The following is a 23,405-nucleotide window of genomic DNA, read 5'->3' on the forward strand; positions in this document are numbered from 1 at the left end:
GGGACAAAAGACAGAACTGGGCTGGGCTGGGAATAAACCACTGCTATGTTGGAACCTGGATATAAACCTTTACAAAAGCAAGGCTTGGACTGCATAGGCAACATCATGAACAATGACAAGCCAGGGTTCAAACCACAGCCCCTGCAAAAGAAAAGACTTGGATCTATACTTCCTATACCCCTGGAGCAGAGCTAAAACAACAAAGATGAGCAAAAAGCTAAAAGTTCACCCACTATAGAAAACTACTTTACAGATAAAGATGATAAAAATACTTTGTCTGCAGAAGAAAGTAGTGAAAATCACTCACAGTGGAAGTATCAAAACAGACTATAAACTGAACTCAAATAAAAAAAGCTCATTGAAGAGCTTAAAAAAGAAATTAACAACCAAAGAAGAGAGGAAGAAGAAAAATGGAAAGAAAGTAATGAGATTCTTGTTGGAAAATTCTGAAAAATTGACCAGAGAATTCAACACTTTTAAAAAGGAAACACAAGTGCTAATTGAAGAAAGGTCAAACTAGGTACAGGAATTAGACATGAAGGGCAACACCATAGATAAATTAATACTCTTATCTATCAGATCTATAGAAAAGGGATACATTTATGACCACACAAAAATTAGAGGACATTATGAAATGCAAAATGAATAATTTTTGCTATAATAAATTGAAATTTTTGCACTAATAAAATGAATACTGTCAAAATTTGAAGGAAAGCAGAAAGCTCTGAAACAATCTTCGCAACTAAGTGTTGTAATAAAGGTCTCATTCCTAAAATACATACAGAATTGCATCAAATTTATAAGTTTACAGGTCATTCCCCAATTGAGAAATGGTCAAAAGATATAAATAGAGAGTTTTCAAATGAAGAAATTAAAGCTATATAAAATCATATGAAAAAATACTCCAAATCATTAGTGATTAGAGAAATGCAAATTAAAACAACAATGAGGTATCACCTCATATGGATCAGATTGTCCAGGGTGAGAAAAAGGAAAATTGATCAATGTTGGAGAGGTTGTGGGAGGACTGGGACATTGATGCATTGCTAGTGACCTTGTGAATATATCCAATCATTCTGGAGAACATAATGGAAATATATCCAAAGAGCAATAAAAAGTTGATTCCCTTGATCCAGCAATTCCAATTCTAAGCCTATATCCAGAAGAAATCATATAAAATGGCAAAAGTCCCACATGTTCCAAAATATTGATAGACCCTCTTTTTGTAGTGGCAACAAATTGGAAATTGAGGCGAGGACCATCAATTGGGGTATGGCTAAACAAATTATGGAATATTATGGTTCTATAAGAAGTCATAAATAGTTGGACTCTAGAGAAGAATGGAAGGAGTTACAGGATCTGATGCTGAGTGAAGGGAGCAGACCAAAGAGAACAATGTATACATAAACAACATTGTGAAATGATCAACATTGATGGAAGCAGCTCCTCTAAGCAGTTCAGAGAACTAGGACAACTGTATTAGACCAGCTGAGGACAATATTATCCCAATCCAGAAGAAGAAAAACAAAACAAAACTTAGAAAAAAACCCCTCTGAATCTAATGAACATTTTATGAAAATTATTTCTTATATATATCTCTTTCCTTTAATCCTAATTCCTCAGAACAAAAATGATTAATCTCTAAACATGTTTATCAAAAATATATATGTACAGTGCTAACCTAACTGCTGCTGAGGGGCAGGGGTTGGGAAGGGAGGGTAGACAGAAATTTTGTAACTTAAAAACATACATGTGAATATGGATGAAAAAATTTTAAAAAATTCTGAGAATAATTTGCTAATTGCTGCAGATATTTGATTAATCACTGATGATCCTAATATCATGATGATGATGATCATGATGATGGCAATATAATTTGTAGTATTTAATATTTATAAAACTCTTTACAAATGTCTTATGTAATATTTAGAGCTACTCAAAAAATTCCCCACTATGGTATTCTATTCAAACTAATGAGTTACTATGACCAAAAAATGTCATTTAGATGTAGTAAATCTTCTAAAATTGATTTCTCCAATTTATCTAAACTAAGTCTCTGCCTGTGGAAACACATTCAACACCTGATCCCTACTCAAAAGGTTTCCTGCTTATTAGGACCTTCCCTTCCAGAGTTTGTACTTTCTTTACTTAACCTTTGAGAACCCAGAGTCATATTTGTGACAGATGTATTATAGTATATAGTATATAGTATTATAATTCAGGATTATATACACATAAACATGCATACACAATTTTGGTACTTTGAGGGATCTGTGTGGATATTCCCTTCATCAATATAGACTGACTCATGTTTCCTTATTCTGTTTTACTCATATACATTTTTCTTTAAAATCCTATATCAACTAAATTTAATTCAACAAATATTTTTATGCAGTTTCTAGTGCTGAAGGACCTTATGGTTTAGAGAGCAGAGCATATTATGATTGGAGTGAGAAAATCTGGATTCATATTTCATGATAGATACTACTAGTTGTATGGTCCAAACATGCCTTTTCTTTTAATCTGCAAAATGAGAAAAATGGACTTGATAACTTAGAAGGTATTTTGTTATTTTAAGTCTTTATTTCTAGATGCTCTGTACCTAGTATACAAAAATAAAGTCTGAAACAATCTTTTTCCCACAAAGAGCTTACCTCCTAGTAGATTTAGCCAATAGCTAAATTACTTACTGTTAAAGTATTTTGGGGATAGGAATTAGATACAGAAACTCTCCATCTGTGATTTCTCATTCTGGCTAACTTGATTCACCTTTTCTACTTATCTGTGTCCTCAATAATATTTTTTATGCAAGTCATTATTATGGACATACTGTAACCTACTTATATATGCCATGTGTCTTTCCATTGCCCTTTGGGTTATTTGTAATTCTAATTTTTCTGAGATAATGATGTTCCATGATTTATAGCCACATCATATTCTGAAATCTAGCCTTTTTAAAATAGTTATTTTTCCTTGGAGAAGAAAATTGGCAACTTAATTTAAGAAATTTACAGAAATAAAAAGAAATACTCTGAGTAATAATGGAAGATAAAAACATGTTGATACTCTTTATCCTTTATTAATGATTAAAAGAATACAAAACTGAATAAATCAAGAGCCTTTTAAACATTAAGATCTATTTTAGTCAGCCCTTTTTCATAAAATGGTTAATTTCATTATATTAGTTTATAAACATGAGAGTTTATTCTGTGATCATATATATATATAATACACACATACACTATATATATATATAGTGTGTGTATTATATATATATAGTGTGTGTATTATATATATATATATGTATATATATATATATATATAGTATACAATGTGATAGCTGATTACAGTGATCTTGAAGAGATATGAAATTCAGTCTTATCTTCCTGGCTAACTAGCTTTGTACCCTTGGGCAAGTCATTTAACCTTTGAAAGAGTTTTGGAAAGTATTAATCCAAATGATTCAAGAGTGAACTTAATTCTTGTAAAGAGGGAAGCAGTAACATAGCAATTAATAGTATCACAAGATGCAGAATTGAGAGGGAAATTAAAAGTCATTTCTAAAATGTGTTATTCTCTGATGCCTCATAGTCTTGTAGGTGGCCCTAGGTTTTTAAGAATCACATTCAGAGATTATAAACTCTGGCACACCCTGCAATTAGAAAGACTTTGATTAAAGCCCAATAACAAACTGTGTCTGAGAGCCAGCCAAGTTATGTTTGGAGAGATGCATCATCCATTTGGCCATGCTGAATTTATCAGCCACAGTAATTCTGGAAGAGGATCTACTAAACCATAGTGGAGCTGCCATCTGTATCAGTGGCATAGCTACACTGAAGAGATCACAGATGGCTAAGATACCAGGATGAACAGTCTAGGTCTAATACTATTGAAAAATTATCTTATGTTACTATATATAGATACATATAATTACAAATATCTATAATGTATACATATGGATGTACCTTGATATATATATTCTTTCTACAGTTACAAGTAAAGAGTAATTTGACTTTAACTTTAAAGTTTTTTCCACTGGAAGGATCTAGGTTATCCATTAATCAAAGAAGTAAGTCTTAAAGTGCTCCCAGAAAATGAGTAGATTTGGAGGGTGATTTAATTTGAGAACAAAATTCCTTGAGTTAGGTTGCTATAAGGAAAAAGAGTAGTACAAACAAAAAAACATTACTAATGTTGACACAAAACAGACAATAGCTAAATCATCAGGCTTTAAAAAAGATACTACATTAAAGAAAGCAATTAAAAAAACTAAAGGAGTCATCTAAAGCTGGTAGATATAAAAGAAGAAAAAATAAACAAAGATTGAGAAATTAGACATGGAATAAGGCAACATTTGTCCCCAGAGCAGAAGAAAATTCCTGAATTGTTTCCAATGGATTTTTATGTATATTCTTGTTTTCCTTTAGGAAAATTAAAATAATGGCTTTCAATTATTGATTTGGTTTACTGGACATTTTCACATTGATAATCTCATTTGGTTGATCCTTACAACAATCTTGTGAGGTAATTTTACTATTGGGAAAACCTATATTCTTTGCCTTCAGTCCCACATTAAAACAAGTGGCAGAGGAGAGAAGTGAGTTCTGGTAGTTCTATTATAAGTTATATTCTTCTGCCTGACCCACAGTTTACCTCTTCCTTCAAAGAAAAAGTTTAAACTGAGTAAACAATTACTCATTTTGGGGAATTTCTACTTTTCATCCATTTTATGCTTAATTTTTATTCTTCTTCTATCCTGAGTCATGACTTGATTTAGTTCTCAAACTTTGTTTCAAAATGTTACAAATTTAGAGCCCTCGTTATTTACCAAAGATGCTTTACCCTGAAGTTTGAGTGAAAAATTTCCAGTTAAAAAAGTTGCCATGCAAAACCTGCTCTAAATACTCTTTCTGAATTATCTAAAAATTAGTTCTCTTCATTATCCATTTTCTGGAACCAAGATTAATCTGTAACATTCCTCAGGATTTGACTGACTTTAAATTACATTTTAATAGAATTGTGAGCTCATCAAGGGTAATCTTTTTATTTTTATTTTATTTATTTTTATTTCTATGTACATTTCTGGACATTGTGCATTATAATCACTTCTTTCATTTATATACAATTTTTTTTTTTGTAAAAGAGTTTATTTATTTTGAATCTTACAATTTTCCTCTAATCCTGCTCCCCCCCACCCCAAGGCAGTCTGTTAGTCTTTACATTGTTTCCATGGTATACATTGATCTAAGTTGATGTGATGAGAGAGAAATCATATCCTGAAGGAAGAAAAATAAAGTATAAGAGAGAGCAAAATTACATAATAAGATATTGGTGTTTGTTTTTTAATTAAAGATAATAGTCTTTTATCTTTGTTCAAACTCTACAATTCTTTCTCTGGATACAGATGGTATTCTCCATTGCAGATACCACAAAATTTTGCCTGACTGTTGCATTGAATGAAATGAGTCAGTCCATTAAGGTTATCAACCCCCTGTTGTTGTTAGCATGTTATACAATTATTTCTCTATTATTCCTCCATAACTCAAAGAGTTTTTCTAATTTTCCATTCCTTTTTCTATTTTCAAGATCCTCTAGTCTAAAATATACATTGTTATTATTGTTCATTTATTTCAGTTATGTCTTACTCTTTGTGATGTCATTCGAGATTTTCTTGGCAAAGGTATTTGAGTAGTTTGCCAGTCTTTTCTCTAGTTCATTTTGCAAAAAAGGAAACTGAGACAAACAGGGCTTAAGCAATTTACCCAGGGGAGTTACAACTAGTAAGTCTCCAAGGGTGTATTTGAATTTCAGATCTTCCTGACTATAGTCTCCCTATCTAATGTGAACACCTAACTGGCATAGTTTATAACCTGATCCTACTCTAAAAAGTCGCAAAACTGGAAGATAATTTCAAAATTGAGGAAATGAGTGTACATAAAGGTTAAACAATTTGATAACATTTGATAATAGAAATTACGTAATGTAAAAGTCCCTTAATTCCAGATGCATGACCTTTTTTTCCCTCAATATCTTACATCTTCTCTTTTTCCCCATTACTCCAAAATATACTTCATCTGTTCTGTTTTGACTTCAGTATTTCACAGTTGCATCATTTCTTCTTTCCCTCATCTTATAATCTTGTCTCCTCCTCCCTCACATACCCAAATCATCCTTATAGATTTAGAACAGGTCCTTCTTGACCAGTTCTAAATTCTCACTTTTCTAAATTCTTTTTTTTGAGTATTATTTTGTATTTTTTTAATTCATTTTTAACATTTTATTTTTTATTAATCTATTTTTAAAATTTACTTATACATTACTACAATTGTTTTGTTGTAAGAGTATACATAATACCTCCTCCCCCCTACATAAATAAAAAAAACTCATGAGAAATAAAGTGAAAGAAAGAGAAAAACATCTGCTTCAGTCTGTGTTCCAATACCATCAGCTCTGTCTGTGGGGTGGCTCACGTTCTTTATCACAAGTACTTCGGGGAGGCTACTCTCGACCCCCGTCCCTCGAGTTCTGCATGGGTCACCTCTTCCTCTGCAGCCTCCTCTTCCTGGAGCTCCCCTCTACGCCGCTGAGGGACTCTCGCGGGCTGGACCTCCAGCCCACCCCGTCCTCCCTCCAAGCGGTCCCGCGCCGAGCCCATGGCGCCGGCCAGGCCCCGCATTGGGGTCCACAAGGCCACATTTCACTGTGATGAGGCGCCGGCGTGCGCGCTGCAGAAGCTGCCCGAGTACCCGGAGGCCGAGATCCTGCGTACCCGACACCCGACTCTGCTGGGCGGCGAGTACGACCCGCAGAGACACCTCTACAATCACCAACTGAGGTCTTTCACCGAGTCCATGAGCTTCCTGAGGCCTGGGAAGGCCTGGCAGATGAAGCTGAGCAGTGTGGGACTGATCTATCTGCCCCTTGGCCAGAGTCTTCTGGCCCAGCTGCTGGACACCAGCATGGATGACCGCATTGTGGACTCTCTCTATGATAAGATATATGAATATTTTGTGGAGGAAGTAGATGCAGCGGACTATGGGATTTCCCAGTGGGAGGGAGGAAGGCCTCAATATGCACTGACCAGTACCTTGAGCTCTTGGCTTGCCCAGCTTAACCCCACCTGGAACCAGCCAAATCAGGACATAGAGGCTGGCTGTTACTGTGTCATGGAGCTAGTACGTGAGGAGTTTCTGCAGAGATTAGATTTCTATAAGCATAGCTGGCTACCTTCCTGGGCCCGGGTGGAAGAAATCCTGGCAATCGATTCCAGGTGTTCCCAAGTGGAGAAATTATAGAGCTGTCTCAAGGTGGTTGTCCCTGGAAGGACCATTTGTTTGATCTTGAACCTGGGTTGACCCCCCTTAATGCCCATTGCATTTGTACTCTTCCTTGACCAGAATGGACAATGGCAGGTACAGTGTATGCCAAAAGAGCTTCACTCATTTGAGAGCAGCCTGCCCCTGCTTGAACAATGGAAAGGCCTTCGGGATGAGGCCCTGGACCAGATTACTGGGATCCATGGATGCACTTTTTTCATGCCAACAGCTTCATTGGTGGGCACTGCAGCAGAGAAGGTACCTTGATCATGGCCTGTGCCACTCTGGCCCAGTGCCCAACAGCTCTGCCTTCTGATCAATCTCAATAAAGTTTTCAGCACAAGAAAAAAAAGTGCATCAGAGAAATTACTTCCAGAGTTGAACTGCTGATTGTAATTCCCATCATCCATTTCTTCCCACTACCAATTATTATATTTTCTCTCTCCTTTCACTCTGTCCCTCATCAAAAGTGTGCTGTGGGACAGTCAAAGGGCATAATGGATACAGCACTAGCCCTGGGGTCAAGACCCCAAGTCTACATTCCTCACCTCCACTCCTCCAGAGACCCAGCACCTAACCATCTCCATGGTCCCAGACAGACCATCTAATCCTACCATGGTGCAAAAAGTAAAAAAGAAAATGTGTTTTAATGTTTTCTATCTGACTGTGCTCTCCTATGATCTACCCTCTCCTCTATCCCCTACCTCTACCCTCCCTTTCCCCATCTCCTTTCTCCCATCCCTTTTCTCTCCTTTTTCTTCTAGATTTTAATGCCCTATTAAGTATATATATATATATATATATATATATATATATATATATATATATATATATATATTATATACACTTTTATACATATATATGCATTATATATATGTGTGTGCACTGTTTCCCATGAGAATGTAGCTCCCTCATTCCCTCTCACCTTCCCTCTCTTCCATACCATTGCAAAAATTATTTCTTGAATCTTTTACATGAAATATTTTAATCTATTCTCTCTCTCCTTTCCTTTCTTCCAGTACAATTCCTTTTCACCCATTGAATCCAATTTAAAAAATATACTATACCTTTAAATTTGGTCTCTACTGTTTCTTGACTATAACAATTCTTCAAACTGAGCTAATAAATGAGAAGGTTTATATGAGTATTATCAGTATCATCTTCCCACACAGGAATACATGCATTTCATCATCATTAAATCTCTCAAAATTTAAATTTATGGGTAATCCTGACTGCAGTGCCATAATATTTGAATTTTTCTGCACTATCTGCTTGTGGTATTTTCCTCTTTAACTTGGGAATTCTGGAACTTGGCTGTAATATCCTGAGAGATATATTTTTTGGATCTCTTTCAGTAGGAATATCAATTTCTACTCAATTTCTACTTTTCCCTTTAAAAATGAATTCAAGACTCCCTTCCTGGTCATGACTTTCAGGTAGCCCAGTGATTTTTAAATTAACTCTTCTAAATCTGTTTTCCTGATCTGTTGTTTTTTCAATAAGATATTTTATGTTTTCTTCTAGTTTTTCATTCTTTTGATATTGTTTTATTGTGTCTTGATTTCTCATGAAGTCATCAGCCTCCTTTAGTTCCAATCTATATTTGAAGGATTTATTTTCTTCAGAGACCTTTATCTCCTTTTCCATCTGACTAATTCTGCTTTTTAAGACATTTTTCTCCTTATTAACTTTTTGAACTATTTTTTCCATTTGACCTAAACTAGTTTTTAGGATGTTATTTTCTTTAGCATTTTTTGGATATCCTTGACTAAGCTGTTGACTTGGTTTTCATGTTTTTCCTGAATCTCCCTCACTTCTCTTCCCAATTTTTCCTCTACCTGCCTTACTTGATTTTCAAAATCTGAAATAGCCTGAGCCCAACTTTTAGATTTCTTGGAGGATTTAGATGCAGAAGCTCAAACTTTCTCATCTCCTGATTTGGCCCTCCATGGGAACAAAATAATTGTCTAAGGTCAGGTTCCTTTTTTTTCTGTTTACTCATTTACTCATTTTCCCAGCCTGTTCTGTGGGCCTGCTTCCTGTTCCTGGGATCTAGGCTGCACTGAGGGATGCAGCTATGCTGATGGCCATGGCTGTGCTTAGGGACATGCTGGCCCCCACTCACTTTGGTAGAGATTTATCTGCTGATCTTTGAAGTTGTGTTTCATGTTCCCTGGGTTGCCAGGTCAGGAAACTGTTTCTTCTGCCAAGCTCCCCAGGACCTATGATCCTGGGCACCCAATGGTCTGTTCTGGGAAGACTCGAGCTCCTTTTCTCTGACAATAATCCTGGTTGTGCTGCCATCCCCTCTACCCCCTTTCCCCTACCTGCCCCCCCCCATCCCCCAGGAAGAGAGTTTTCCCAAGATTTTCTAGGCTACCTTAGGCTGGAGAATTGCCTCACTGGAGCTTTCTGTAGGTTCTGTCTCTCAAAAAATTTAGTTAGGGCCATAATTTTAAGGTTTTTGGAATATTTTTGAGGGATCTCCTAGGAAAAGCTGTTTTCATGCTGCCATCTTGGTTCTGCCTCCCCTCTCACTTTTCTAAATTCTTACAACACTTAAAGGCTGTACCGCACAATTTAGCAATGGTATTCATTTCTTTTTTTTTAATTGACTATTGTTTTCTTTGTATTAGTTTCATGTTATTAATTTGAAAACTCTTTACATACAGGACTAGAATTTATACACAGTGTTTCACTGATTATTGAGCACATGATCACTCTATAATACCTACTTATTTACTTACAAGATTGATGAGGACTTTCAGCCAAAATGGCGGAGAGAAGATAGGCAATTTCTAAGATCTCCTGATCTTCCCTCATATATATTATGAAACAAAACTCTTAACAGAAATTCGATTGATAAACACAGAAAAAGAAGCTAGGAGAACATCTATGAACAAGGTCTGTCTTTATGGATTGTGGATGAGTTGGGGACAGAGAGTCAGCAAGGGTGGGATGAGAACTAGACTAACCTAGGAGCAACCAATGCAGAAGCATTGACTATAGGAATATTGGTAAGAGCCAAATGGGGAGCAGAGGCTTTGGCTGTGGGATTGACAGTCTGGGCCTCTCCAGCAGGGCTGGAGGGAGCGTTCCAGTGTGGAGTGTGGTTGTACGTCAATCTGCTGGGTTCCTCTGGTCTGGAGGACCTCAGATTTCATACATTCATTTCAACTGATCACTCTTCCCAGAACAAACACAGTAACAAACCACCCTACCCCAGACTCAGGTGTGGGCAGCAGAGCTCCCTCAGCTGAATAGGGAGATTAATTAACTTGCCACAGGGCAGAGCCCACATTGTTCAAGGATAAAAGTACTCAGCAGCACACCCACCCCATCTAGGCCAAGGGAAAGGGCCTCAAATCAAGGTCCTCCAAGAGAAAGTATACAGTATCCCATACTGGCTGACTCAATTGGAGTTACTAAACCAGGGAACAATAGCTTCTAGAGATCTCAACATCAATCCTCTGTGAAACAGCCCCTCCCCCAACATAAGAATTTAGGAAAGTGAAGAAAGGCCAGAGGAAACGGGGGTCCATAGAAACAGGTAAAGACCCTAACTCAGATGTAGAACCTTTGAAGAGAATATGAGTTGGTCTCCAACCCAGAAAGAGTTCCTTGAAGAAATCAGGAAGGAGTTTACAAGTCAACTGGAAAATTTGGGAGAGAAAATTAACACCTTACAACAAGAAAACAAAACCTTGGAAAATATAACTGGACCAATGCAAAAAGAAAATAATTCTGTCAAAACCTCAGTTGGCCAAATGAAAAACTCCTTCAAAAATAGAATTGATCAATTAGAAAAGGAAGGCTTCCAACTTTTCCTGATGAAAAGACCAGAACATAATAGAAAACTGGGAATTAAAGAGGAGACACAAGAGATACATGAAAAGGTAAAAAAAAATAGGGTAAAGAAAAAAACTGCTATCCAATAAGATGAAACTGGCTGTATCCATACCAAGGAGAAAACCTCTCTTAAATATCAAGAATTGTAACTCTATTAGAGAGTATACTTAGCCAGAAGTAATGGACACTCATGACTTTTCTGTGACTCAGATAGAATGATTTAAAAACAATATCTCCTTAAAAAGGGGGACAGTAAAGAGATAGGAAGATGGAGGAGATTGAATGGGGTAAATCTCATTACACTGAAAGGTACAAAGGTCCTGTTGCAATATGGGGAAGAAGGGAGGAGGTGAGAAGTACCTGAATCTTACTCTCATCAGATTTGGCTTAAAGTTAACATAAATACACTCAATTAAGTTAAGAGACTTAACTTACCTTTTAAGTATTAAAAGGGGAAAAACGGGAGGGGGGGAGGAAAAGGGGAACTGACAGAAGGAAGGGATGAAAGAAGGGGCAAAATGAAAGGGAAAAGAAAGGGGACAGGGTTTGATATAGGGGCAAACACTCTGAGGGAGATGTCATTCAGAAAGAAAGTACTGGGGAATAAGATAGAGTGAAAAAAGGGAAAAATACAAACTGAGGAAAAATAGCATGGAGGGCAATAAAAAGTTTTTAATTATAACTTTGAATGTGAATGGGTTGAACTCTTCCTTAAAACATAAGTGAATAGCAGAGTAGGTTAAAAAGCAGAATCCCAAAATATATTGCTTACAAGAAACTCATTTGAAGCAAAGAGATACACAAAGAATAAAGGTAAAAGGTTGGAGCAAAATATATTGTGCTTCAGCTGAAGTGAAAAAAAAGCAGGGGTAGCAATCCTTATCTCAGACAAAGCAGCTGCAAAAAAATAGCATTAAAAGAGAAAAGGAAAGAAACTATATACCCCTAAAATAATAGACAATAAAGTAATTTCAATATTAAATATATATGCACCAAATGGTATAGGATCCAAATTCTTCTTGTGTGTGTGTGTATGCTTTTCTATACTTTTTTTTTAGGTTTTTGCAAGGCAAATGGGGTTAAGTGGCTTGTCCAAGGCCACGTGGCTAGGTAATTATTAAGTGTCCAGATTTGTACTCAGGTACTCCTGACTCCAGGGCCAGTGTTCTATCTACTGTGCCACTTAGCTGCCCCTGCTTTTCTATATTTCAATAAGAATTTGTTATTACAAAATAAGCATTTTCTCCTTGTTGCATTTTGGAAGTTCCTTATGGGTGATTGTTTTCCATTTGAGCATAATTATTTTCACCCCAAAGATATTACCCCATAAATCCTGCTATGCCTCCCTCATTCCCTATAGTGAACAAATGAACCTTACCTTGTAGAAAAGAAAAGCTATCAAAGGCAAGTCAATGAACACAGACTGTATCAGGTGTCAAATTCCCTGCTCCACACCTATAGTCTCTCACTTTTCTATTTAGAGGAAAGAGATATATTTCATTATTCATTTTTTTGGTACCAAGATTCATCCTTAAAGTTCTTCAGGATTTGACTGACTTTAAAATACATTTTAATAGAATTGTGAGCTCATCAAGAGTAATCTTTTTTATTGTAGCACCTGTTCTATAAGAAAATGTTACACAGTGAACATGTAATAAATGTTTTGTATTGACATATTCATTGATTCTGCTTACTTAATTTTTCACCAGTTATAACTATAACTATAATTGTAACTATAACTATAACTGAATTTTATATTTCTTAATAATGCTCAAAATTATCCTAATATTTTCATATATCATAATTTGCTTATATATTTCCCTATCAATGGCAATAAATTCATTTCTAGTTTTTTTTTCTGTCACAGAAAATACACTAATGGATATTTTGTTTTACACTGTTTGTTCCTTCTAACCTTTGTCACTTTATAGTTTAGGTATAATATTGAAATCTCTAAGACAAAGATTTGGAGATTTTATCACCTTGTTTCACATTATTTTCCAGAACAAAAACAATGTATAAAGTACTAAAAAGTATCTTACTATTCCAGTCTTCTTGTTGCTCCTCCAACATAGGTTATTTTAATTTGTTATCATGTTTAAAACTTCAAGAGACATAAGGCTAAATATCAGTTGTTTTAACTTGTATTTCTCTTACAATTGGTAATTTGGAGTAATCTTTCAAGTGGTTGATGGCAGTATGCAATTTGTCTTTTAAAAACTGTTCATCTTTGTTGACCACTTATCTATTGGGAAATCTACTTTGAGTTTTTAACAAATTGATTTACAGTTTAATCTTACACATCAGTACATTGAATATAAATAGAATCCATTTTAGGGGGAAGATAGGTTATAGGTGAACATTTTTCAGTGCCAAAAGATGCTAAACTTCATCTAGATTATAGAATTCAACATGGGTCTTCTTTAGTGCATGTACTTTCAGGGCGGGGGGGAGTGATTCAATCTGTCACTGCACTTTACAATATATCAGTGGCTAAGAAAAATTACTTCATGGAGGGAAAGTTGCAATAGAATTTGAAAGGTTATTTGATTGAAGGTGCAAGCTATAAAATCATATATCAAATTGTATCTTTATCAAAAAAATATAATTTAGGAAGGCTCATGATTTTAATTCTTTACTTTATATTTAAATGGATACTTTTAAATTCATCTTCAACTACAGACAAAGCAAATAGTCTTTTTTGGTCCTAAATTTACAGAAAATGAAGATACACATTTCACATTTGCAGAGAATTACCATACATGAAATACTTTATTTCAGAAAGTGTAATAGTAAATTATTTTTCTCCTTTGTGTGATAAAATTGCCTCCACTTTGGAAAATTGCACTTAAAAAATAGCTTATTGTGCCAATTAGGTTTGCTTTATCAATTTGATAAATATAATAGAATTAGTCTTGGAAATTAGTCTTAGGCACAAAATAGGAAGAAATATATTTGCTATGTTCTTGTACTAAAGTGGTATCTTTATTTGGACAAAGAGAGGTAAGGTCTAAACAGATTTTCTTAACCTTTTTATTTGTTTATTTCATGGTTCTACCTGGCAGTCTATTGATCCCTATCAACCCCATCTCAGATTAATGTTTTAAAGTGCAAAATTAATCAATAAATAAAGAGGATTATTTAGGAGACTCTGACTTGTTCAAGTATATACTTTGACTTTCTACTCTTTCTCTATTAAAATGAAAACTTAATTTCCTAATATTAGACCAATCTGCTAATTGTAGGATAAGGTATTTACATCCCCTTACAAATTCTACTTTTATGATAAAAATAAATCTGAATATTTTTATTTTATTTTTATTTTAAATGTTGTGTAGTGATCTCTATTTAATTTTAGAAGACCTAGTTCTACTATCTTTGAATTAATAGGAAACTGGTTTTACCTAAATGGAATCTAGTGCTCTTGTAACACTGCTAGTGGCAAAAAGACAAGATTGCCCTTACTAGAAAAAACAAAAATTCTTTTTCTTAAAACAGTTTTATTTAGTTTTTTCTTTAATTCAGTAGTATTTTATATTTCCAATTTTGCTTTCAAGTGTGTGTCTGTATGCATATGTCTATATGTGCATGCATACCCAAGTCTAATTCTACATAGCATTTATTTGACTTGGTTTTGTGGTAGAGATGGGAATAACTACATAAAGAAGCAAATATCTTCAAACTATGGATTCTATCAAAAAAAGTTTTAAAAATAAGTCTTTTTAATTTGCAACTTATTTGGGGTATATTTAAAAATATTGACTATATTGATATCTGACAAGATTTTCAACTAATGACTTATCTTTTTCCCCCCTTCTTTCCATCCCTTCCTCTCTCTGTCTGTAACTTACTGTAACTCTGTCTGTAACTTACTTTGGCATGTGCCTTCCTTCCTCTTTTTTTCATATATTCCCTTTGACCTATATAATTTCATTGGGGTGAATATTTTTTTTCTGTGAGTCCAGATTTTAACTTACAAACTTATAAACTGTTCTTTAAAACTAATTTTTGAAAAATGACCGATCTTTTCAAATATGGTATGTAAACTCCTTAAGTTTAACAAATAAAATCTGTCTTAAGATGTGTATATATGATCATAGTAGTAGTAGGGGTACACATACTAAGAAGAAAAATAATTTGAATATAAAGGCAAAGACACAAAAATGTTTGATAAATTTATGTATTGAAATGGCATGCTAAGATGGAGAGAGGGAGAGAAAGTCTACTCAGGTATTTTTAACCTTTTTCATTTCACAACCAAGTGAAATATATGGACTCTTCAGAATAATGTTTTAAAATTAATAAAATAAAATACTTGGATTAAAAAGGAAGCTAATTGTATTTAAGTTGCTTTCAAAATTTGTAAAATAAACAATTCATGGACCAGTTCTAAGATCCCTTAGACTAGATGTTAAATAGTTTAGACTAGGAAACTTGACCTTTATTTTGTAGACAATGGGGAGATATCGCTTGTTTTTAAGATGGTATAGTTTGTGAAAGCCATTGGTTAAAAATGAATAATCCCACAGCAACCCATTGAATATATTCCTGTAGGAAGAGATTGTAGGCAATGTGACTAAATAAATAGATTGGGTAATGAGGGCATGGATAAGTTTGTAGAAAGGGAAAATGAAAATAATGGTCTATAACAAAGGAAATTAGAAGGAAGAATTGGCATCAGGACTTGATTGATTAGATTTATGAAGAGACACAAGTGTCAAAGAGTAGTTTGTGATTACAAACATACTTGACAGGAAGGGAATAGCATCCCTGACATAAGCAGAGTGGTCTAGTGGAAATGTTTGGAAAGCCCCTTGAAACTTTAATAACTTGCTTGAAGTATTTGTGTACGATTTTAATTTTCCAACCAGAAAATATTGAAAAGTATTTTTATTTGTTATTTCATCCTTGGAGTCCCCATAATAGCATAGGATGCATGTAAGGTACTAAACAAAAATATGTTGAATTGTACTAAATTGAACCATGATGAATTTTAGACCCACTGAGCTTGAGGAAACAGTGGTACATTTATGTGGCAGTACACAAAAGTCAATTAGAAACAAAAAAAGGCATATGTGATGTGATTTAAAAAGTTTTATCATAAAGTTTTACTTTCTTTAAAGAATGTCCATCATTCCAATCTTCTTCCAAAAATTTGGAAATTTAGTGTTTTAATTATTTTTCTAAAGGTATAGAAGAACTATGGGTGTGGTAAACATCATTACAATAAAATAAATAGCAGTCAATTGGGAAGTTATTTATACAACCTTTTCACCTATGCTAAAATTATGATGAACTGCTAGATAAGCTGTTTATTAAAATGCTACCCTTTAGTTTATGAATATATTACCCTTTATCACATAGCTAACTAAAAAGAGTGTTTAGTATTAAGGTCGACTAGAATAAATTTGGGATATTTTCTGTGACCTCTTCTTTATTAAGGTTATTCTAATGCTGACAAAATGAAAGGACAGTGTTGAAACTTAGTCAGCACATCTGCTTTGCGTCAAGAGACAATGAGGTCAGGGATATAACTAGAAGCTCTCCTCTGAGAACTAATTCTAATAGAGGATGTCGACCTAACAACATGCCATTTGCTACTGAAAAGCTACTCATTGTGGAGATTCATATTTATTTTTTTCTTGAGTTGTACCTTCTCTGATGAGATGCTTCTTCAGATTTTCTTCTTTGTATTGCAACTTAACCCTAGCCCACATGGAACTCATGTCCTTATTATGGTGGTCCGGACAAAAAAAATACAGTAAATATAGATGATATTCTAAAGTGGAATTTTGTTTCCTGAAATATGATTTGAGATACCAAAATGATAATTGTTTATTCTTTTTTTGGGGGTAGGTTTTTTGTCTGTGTTTTCTTTTCATGAGAGATATAGTCCATCTCATGAGAAATGGCAGTAGAAATGTAACTACATCTGATCTGACAATATTACCCTGAAAATTTTAGAAGGCAAGACATACTCAAATATAACAGTAAAATATTGAATCTTTATTTTTATGGTGTTCTTTTAATAAATGCTTGTCTTGAGTTTTCCAATACAATGTGGTCAACATGTTCAAATGTCTCATGAAACTATCTTTGTACAGATAGTACCATCAACTCTTCCAATTCTTATTTCTTTCTCACTGAGATCGTGTGAACCATTCATCCAACTGAATTTGGCTCTTCTCATTTATTTTCAGAAAGAATGTCAAGATCCTGTTCTCTAGCAGAATATAAAATGTTGGATATTGGACAAATATTTCAAATTTAGAATATGATGTTAATGGTTAGATACAATTTAAAAACTGATTTTAAGCAGCTCCTGGCCCTGTTCTTTCAGAAATGAAAGAGGGAAATATATGCTGAGGTTCATTTGCATCTTTCCTTATTTCCTCTGTTGCCATGGCCAAAGTATTCATCTCCAAGTGACCAACTCACTAGTGCTGAGTCTTCCCCTACTTATCTAGGTCCTTGAGTAGCAGTGTAAATCTGTAGCCAGACTGTTCTTAAAGCTTTTCATCATGATCATGTGCAGAATTTGTGCTCTACTAGCATATCCTTCTAGAACCCAAGGTCAGTTTCACACCACAATAACATGTCAGAAACACCATAAAAATTCACAAAGATTTCAATTATGGGTTTAATTGGGTAAAATGAAACTTACTAGGGATTAAAATGAATGCTGGATCATCGAATAACCTGAGGTATGTCATAGTGTATACGATGTATTTTCCTAAATCATCAGCATTTATGTATATTAAAATAAAATAGGAAGAAATAAAGAAATAACTACAAAATATAGAATATACTTGAGACTCTACCTACCAAGATATACAGGGGAACTGTCAGAATACAACTCCAAAGTTTTAATCACTGAAAGAAAAACTTACCCGCACAATAGAGAATTATAATTTGCTGTCTATTGAAACAAAAATTTATCCATATGGTAGAGAAAAATCATTTGCTCATGGGCAACAATATTACTTAATTTAATATTCTTCTTCAAAACTGAAAAGAAAAAAATTATTTGGGAAAACAAAAGGTTGATAAATTCAAGAAAAAAAACAAAAAATTGAGAAAAAGTAGAACTGGTTTCACTAGCTCTCAAATTATACTACAAAGTAGTAATCATCAAAGTTATGTAATTCTGCTTAAAAATGGAGATGATGGACAATAAAACAGATTATAAAAATGCAAAATCTCATTTGATAAAAATATTCTAAAATGCACATAAGTCTGATGGAAATCAAATTTAGACTATTACCTCTTATCATCTACAAAGATAGGCTCAAAATGGTTAGTTATAGATATAAAAATCAAACAAATTAAAAAATAAGAAAAAATATCTTCTCAATCTTTGATTTGGAAAAGAATTTATGACTGGAAAAAAGAGACTATCAAAAAACATAAAAATGCATGATTTATTTTCATAAATTTTAACAGTTTTTGCTCAAACTAATCCAGCACACTAGAAGTTAGAAGGAAAATAGTTAATTTGGAAATATAAAACAAAACAAAGCTCTGCAACACATTTCTCTTAAATAAATGTATGAACTCATCTCTAAAATATAGAAGGTAGCATTTCAAATTCATAAAAATCTGATGTTTGCTGTTAGTCAAGTGATCAAAAATTATGTACAAATAATTCCTCAAAGGGGAAAATAATTACCTATTTATAACCATATGAAAAAATGCTACAAATCACTAATGAATAGAAAAATTAAAATTAAGGAAATTCTGATAAATGATTTCACCCTCATGTAGATTGGTAAATTTGACCCCCCAAAAAGGAATAATGTTAGAGGGGTTTCAGGGACAGCAGTTATATATTAATGCTCTGTTGGTAGAAACATTGACCCAGACATTCTGGAAAGCAATATAAAGTATCAACAAATTTTAACTAAACTATACACACACACACACACACACACACACACACAAACTTTGAATTAAGGATAGTACTATTAAAAGCAAATGTTTAAATAAATAAAAAAATAGAAAAGTTCATAAATGTAAACAACATTTACAGTATTTCTTTTTATAGTGCCAAAGACCTAGAAATTAAAGAGGTCTTCATCAGTGGAGAAATGACTGAATTCATTATAGCATTTGAAAACAATGAAACATTCTTTGGCAAAAGTTTCAGAAAGAATTAGAGAAAAACATTTTTTATGAATTGAAGAAGATTATAGTGAGCAGAATCAGAATAATTTGATATAACAAAGTAATAAAAACTAATAATTTTGAAAACAACTCTGATCAATTCATTGATTTCATAGGAATGATGACAAAATACTACCCCTCCCACCCTGACCAAAAGATGATGGACTAACACAACAATTGAAGTAAACAATGACCAATACAACAATTTGTTTTGATTTTGAGTATGTAAAAATTTATAAAGATTTATGACTTTAAAAATCTTGTTTGTTCCATATCTTAAAGGTAGAAAAATAGAAACAACATGCTTTTATAATTGAAAAAAATAAAATCTAGTTTCATATATTCATTAAAACATAAACTGGCATCTTTCTCAGATCACAATGCAATAAAAATTATATGCAATATTGGGCCAGGGGGATATAGACCCAGAACTAATTGGAAACTGAATAAACTCATTTTAAAGAATGAGTGGATCAAACAAAAAATTATAGAAAGAATTAATTATTTTATCCTAGTAAATGACAACAATGAAACAATATACCCAAACCTATGGGATTCACTCAAAGAGGCTGTCAGCAGATATATTATATCTTTAAATGCTTACGTAAAAAAAATTAGAGAAAGAAGAAATCAATGAACTAAATATGCAACTAAAAAATTAGAGAACGAACAAATTAAAAAACCCCAGTTAAATGACAAATTAGAAATTCTAAAACTTAAAGGAGAAAATAATAAAAGCAAAAGCAAAAAGACCCTATTGAATTAATAAATAAAACTAAGATTTGTTTTTATGAAAAAACAATAAAATTGATAAATCTTTGGTTAATTTGATTAAAAAAAGAACAAAACCAAATTTCTAGTATCATAAATGAAAAAGGTGATCTCACCATCAATAATTCAGAATTATTTTGCCCAACTCTATGCCAATAAATTTGACAATCTAAGTGAAATGGATGTATATTTTCAAAAATATAAGTTGCCCAGGTTAAATGAAGAGGAGATTAAATACCTAAACAACTCTATTTCAGAAAAATAAATTCAACAAGCTGTCATTGAACTCCCTAAGAAAAAAAAACTCCAGGGCCTGATGGATTCACAAGTGAATTCTACCAAACATTTAAGGAACAATTGGTTCCAATTCTATATAAACTCTTTGAAAAAATAGAGGAAGACAAAACTCTGCCTAACTCTTTCTATGACACCAATATGGTGCTGATACCTAAACCAGGAAGAGTTAAAACAGAGAAGGAAAATTATAGACCTATCTCCCTGATGAATGTAGATGCAAAGAACTTAAATAAAATCTTAGCAAAATGATTGCAAGTTATCAGTAGAATAATACATTTTCACGAAGTAGGATTTATCCCAGGAATGCAGGGTTGGTTCAATATTAGGAAAACTGTTAGTATAATTAATTATATCCACAACAAAGCTATCAGAAATTTTATGATTATATCAATAGATGCTGAAAAGGCTCTTGCCAAAATACAGCACCCATTCCTACTAAAAACAATAGAGAGTGTAGGAATAAATGGACTGTTCCTTAGAATAATAAACAGTATCTATCTGAAACCATCAACAAGCATTATATGCAATAGTGATAGACTAGAGGCATTCCCAATAAGATCAGGGGTGAAACAAGGATGCTCATTATCACCACTACTATTCAATATCATATTAGAAATGTTAGCTTCAGCAATTAGAGAAGAAAAAGAAATTGAAGGAAATATAATTGTGAAGGAAGAGACAGAACTCTCACTCTTTGCAGATGACAGGATGGTATACCTATAGAATCCCAAGAAATCAACAAAAAACTGCTAGAAACAACTACAATTTTAACAAAGTTGGCAGGATAGAAAAATCAACCCTCATAAATCCTCAACTTTTCTATATATGACTAACGAAGTACAGCATGAAGAGCTAGAAAGATAAATCCCATTCAAACTAACCTTAGACAATATAAAATAACTGAGTATATTTGCCAAGGCAGACTCAGAAAGTTTTTGAAAACAATTACAAAAAACTTCTCACACAAATAAAATCAGATTTAAATAACTGTGCTAACATCAATTGCTCATGGATAGGTCGAGCTAATATAATAATAATGAAAATTCTACCAAAACTCAACTTCCTGTTTAGTGCTGTACCAATCAAAATTTCAAAAAATTATTTAATGAGTTAGAAATAGTTGTAAGTAAATTCATATGAGAAATTAAAAAGTTAAGAATTTCCAGGGATTCAAATAAAAAAAAGTGCAAAAGAAGGTGGGTTAGCCCTACCTGACCTAAAATTATATTATAAAGCATAAGTCATCAAAATTGTTTGCTATTGGCTAAGAAATAGAGTGGTGGACCAGTGGAATAGAATAGGTGCAATAGCAGGAAATGATTTTATTAATCTGCTGTTTGATAAACCCAAAGAGTCCAGCTATTGGCATAAGAACTCTCTCTTCAACAAAATCTGCTGGGGAAATTGGAAGTTAATATGGAAGAAACTTAGATTAAACCAACACCTCACACCCTATACCAAGAAAGGGTTCAAGTGTATACAGGATTTAGAAATAAAGAACAATATTATAAGCAAACTAGAAGATCAAGGACCAGTTTACCTATCAGATCTATGGAAAGGAAAGCAGTTTATGATTAAGGAAGAGATGGAGAACATCACTAAAGACAAACTAGATGATTTTGATTACATTAAATTAAGCTTTGGCACAGACAAAACCACTGTAACCGAGATAAAAAGAAATGTAGTAAGCTGGTAAACAATCTTTACAACTAATGTTTCTGACTAAGGATTCATTTCTAAAATATACAGAGAACTGAGTCAAATTTTAACAAAAAAGCCATTTCCCCAACTGACAAATGATAAAAGGATATTCAAAGGCAATTTACAGATGAGGAGAGCAAAGCAATCCCTAGTCATATGAAAAATTTCTCTAAGTCATTACTTATTAGAGAAATGCAAATTCAAGCTTCTCTGAGGAACCACCTCACACCTCTCAGACTTGCCAATATGACCAAAAAGGATGGGTTGTGGGAAATCTGGGACACTATTACATTGTTGGTGGAGCTGTGAACTCATCCAACTTTTCTGGAGAGCAATTTGTAACTATGCCCAAAGGGTAACAAATTGTGCATACCCCTTGATCCAATAGTACTACTACTGGGTCTATACCATAAAGAAATAATTTTGAAAAAGGGTAAAAACATCACTTATACAAAAGTATTCATCGCATCCCTGTTCCTGGTGGCGAAGAATTGAAAATTAAGTAAATGTCTTTCAATTGGGGAATTGCTTAGCAAACTGTGGTATATGTATATCATGGAACATTATTGTTCTATTAGAAACCAGGAGGGATGTGAATTCAGGGAAGCCTGGAAGGATTTGCATGAACTGATGCTGAGTGAGATGAGCAGAACCAGACAAACAATGTACACCCTAACAGTAACATGGAGGTTATGATCAACTTTCATCGACTTGCTCATTCCATCAGTGCAATAATCAGGGACAATTTGGGGCTGTCTGCAATGGAGAATACCATCTGTATCTAGAGAAAGAATTGTGGAGTTTGAACAAAGACCAAGGACTATTACCTTTAATTTAGGGGGGAAAAACCTGGTATCTTATTGTCTGATCTTGCTATCTCATACTTTATGTTTCTTCCTTAAGGATATGATTTCTCTATCACATTCAATTTGGATCAATGTATACCATGGATGCATTGTAAAGACAGGCAAATTGCGTTCTGTGGAGGGTGGGTAGAGGGACATAAGAGTAGGGGAACAAATGTAAAACTTAAAATAAATAAAATTTTTGAGAAAAAAGTAAACACAGGGCAAACAAAAAATAAACTGGACACCTATCTGCTTATATTTATTCTAAGAAAAGCCTCAACTCCCAAACTCACAAATTCATTGTTTTTTAGCAAGAATTTAATTCTTTATTAGACTTCTTAAATGGTCATTCAAGAGTTCCAACACTATACATGTGACCAAATCTAAGATTAATCTCAGAAGCAAATTTCATATACTTCAGCAGAAAAGTGTTTCATTTGTTTTTGTGACATCAGTGATT

At 33.6% G+C, this 23,405-nt stretch overlaps 1 pseudogene; it reads left to right on the forward strand.

The window, feature by feature from the left end:
- The first annotated feature begins 6,529 nt into the window (after positions 1-6,529).
- On the forward strand, positions 6,530-7,645 carry LOC141493865 (MYG1 exonuclease pseudogene; annotated as a pseudogene).
- The last annotated feature ends 15,760 nt before the right edge of the window (positions 7,646-23,405 follow it).

Source organism: Macrotis lagotis, chromosome 7, assembly GCF_037893015.1.
Source record: "Macrotis lagotis isolate mMagLag1 chromosome 7, bilby.v1.9.chrom.fasta, whole genome shotgun sequence".
In the NCBI taxonomy this organism is placed as follows: domain Eukaryota; kingdom Metazoa; phylum Chordata; class Mammalia; order Peramelemorphia; family Peramelidae; genus Macrotis; species Macrotis lagotis.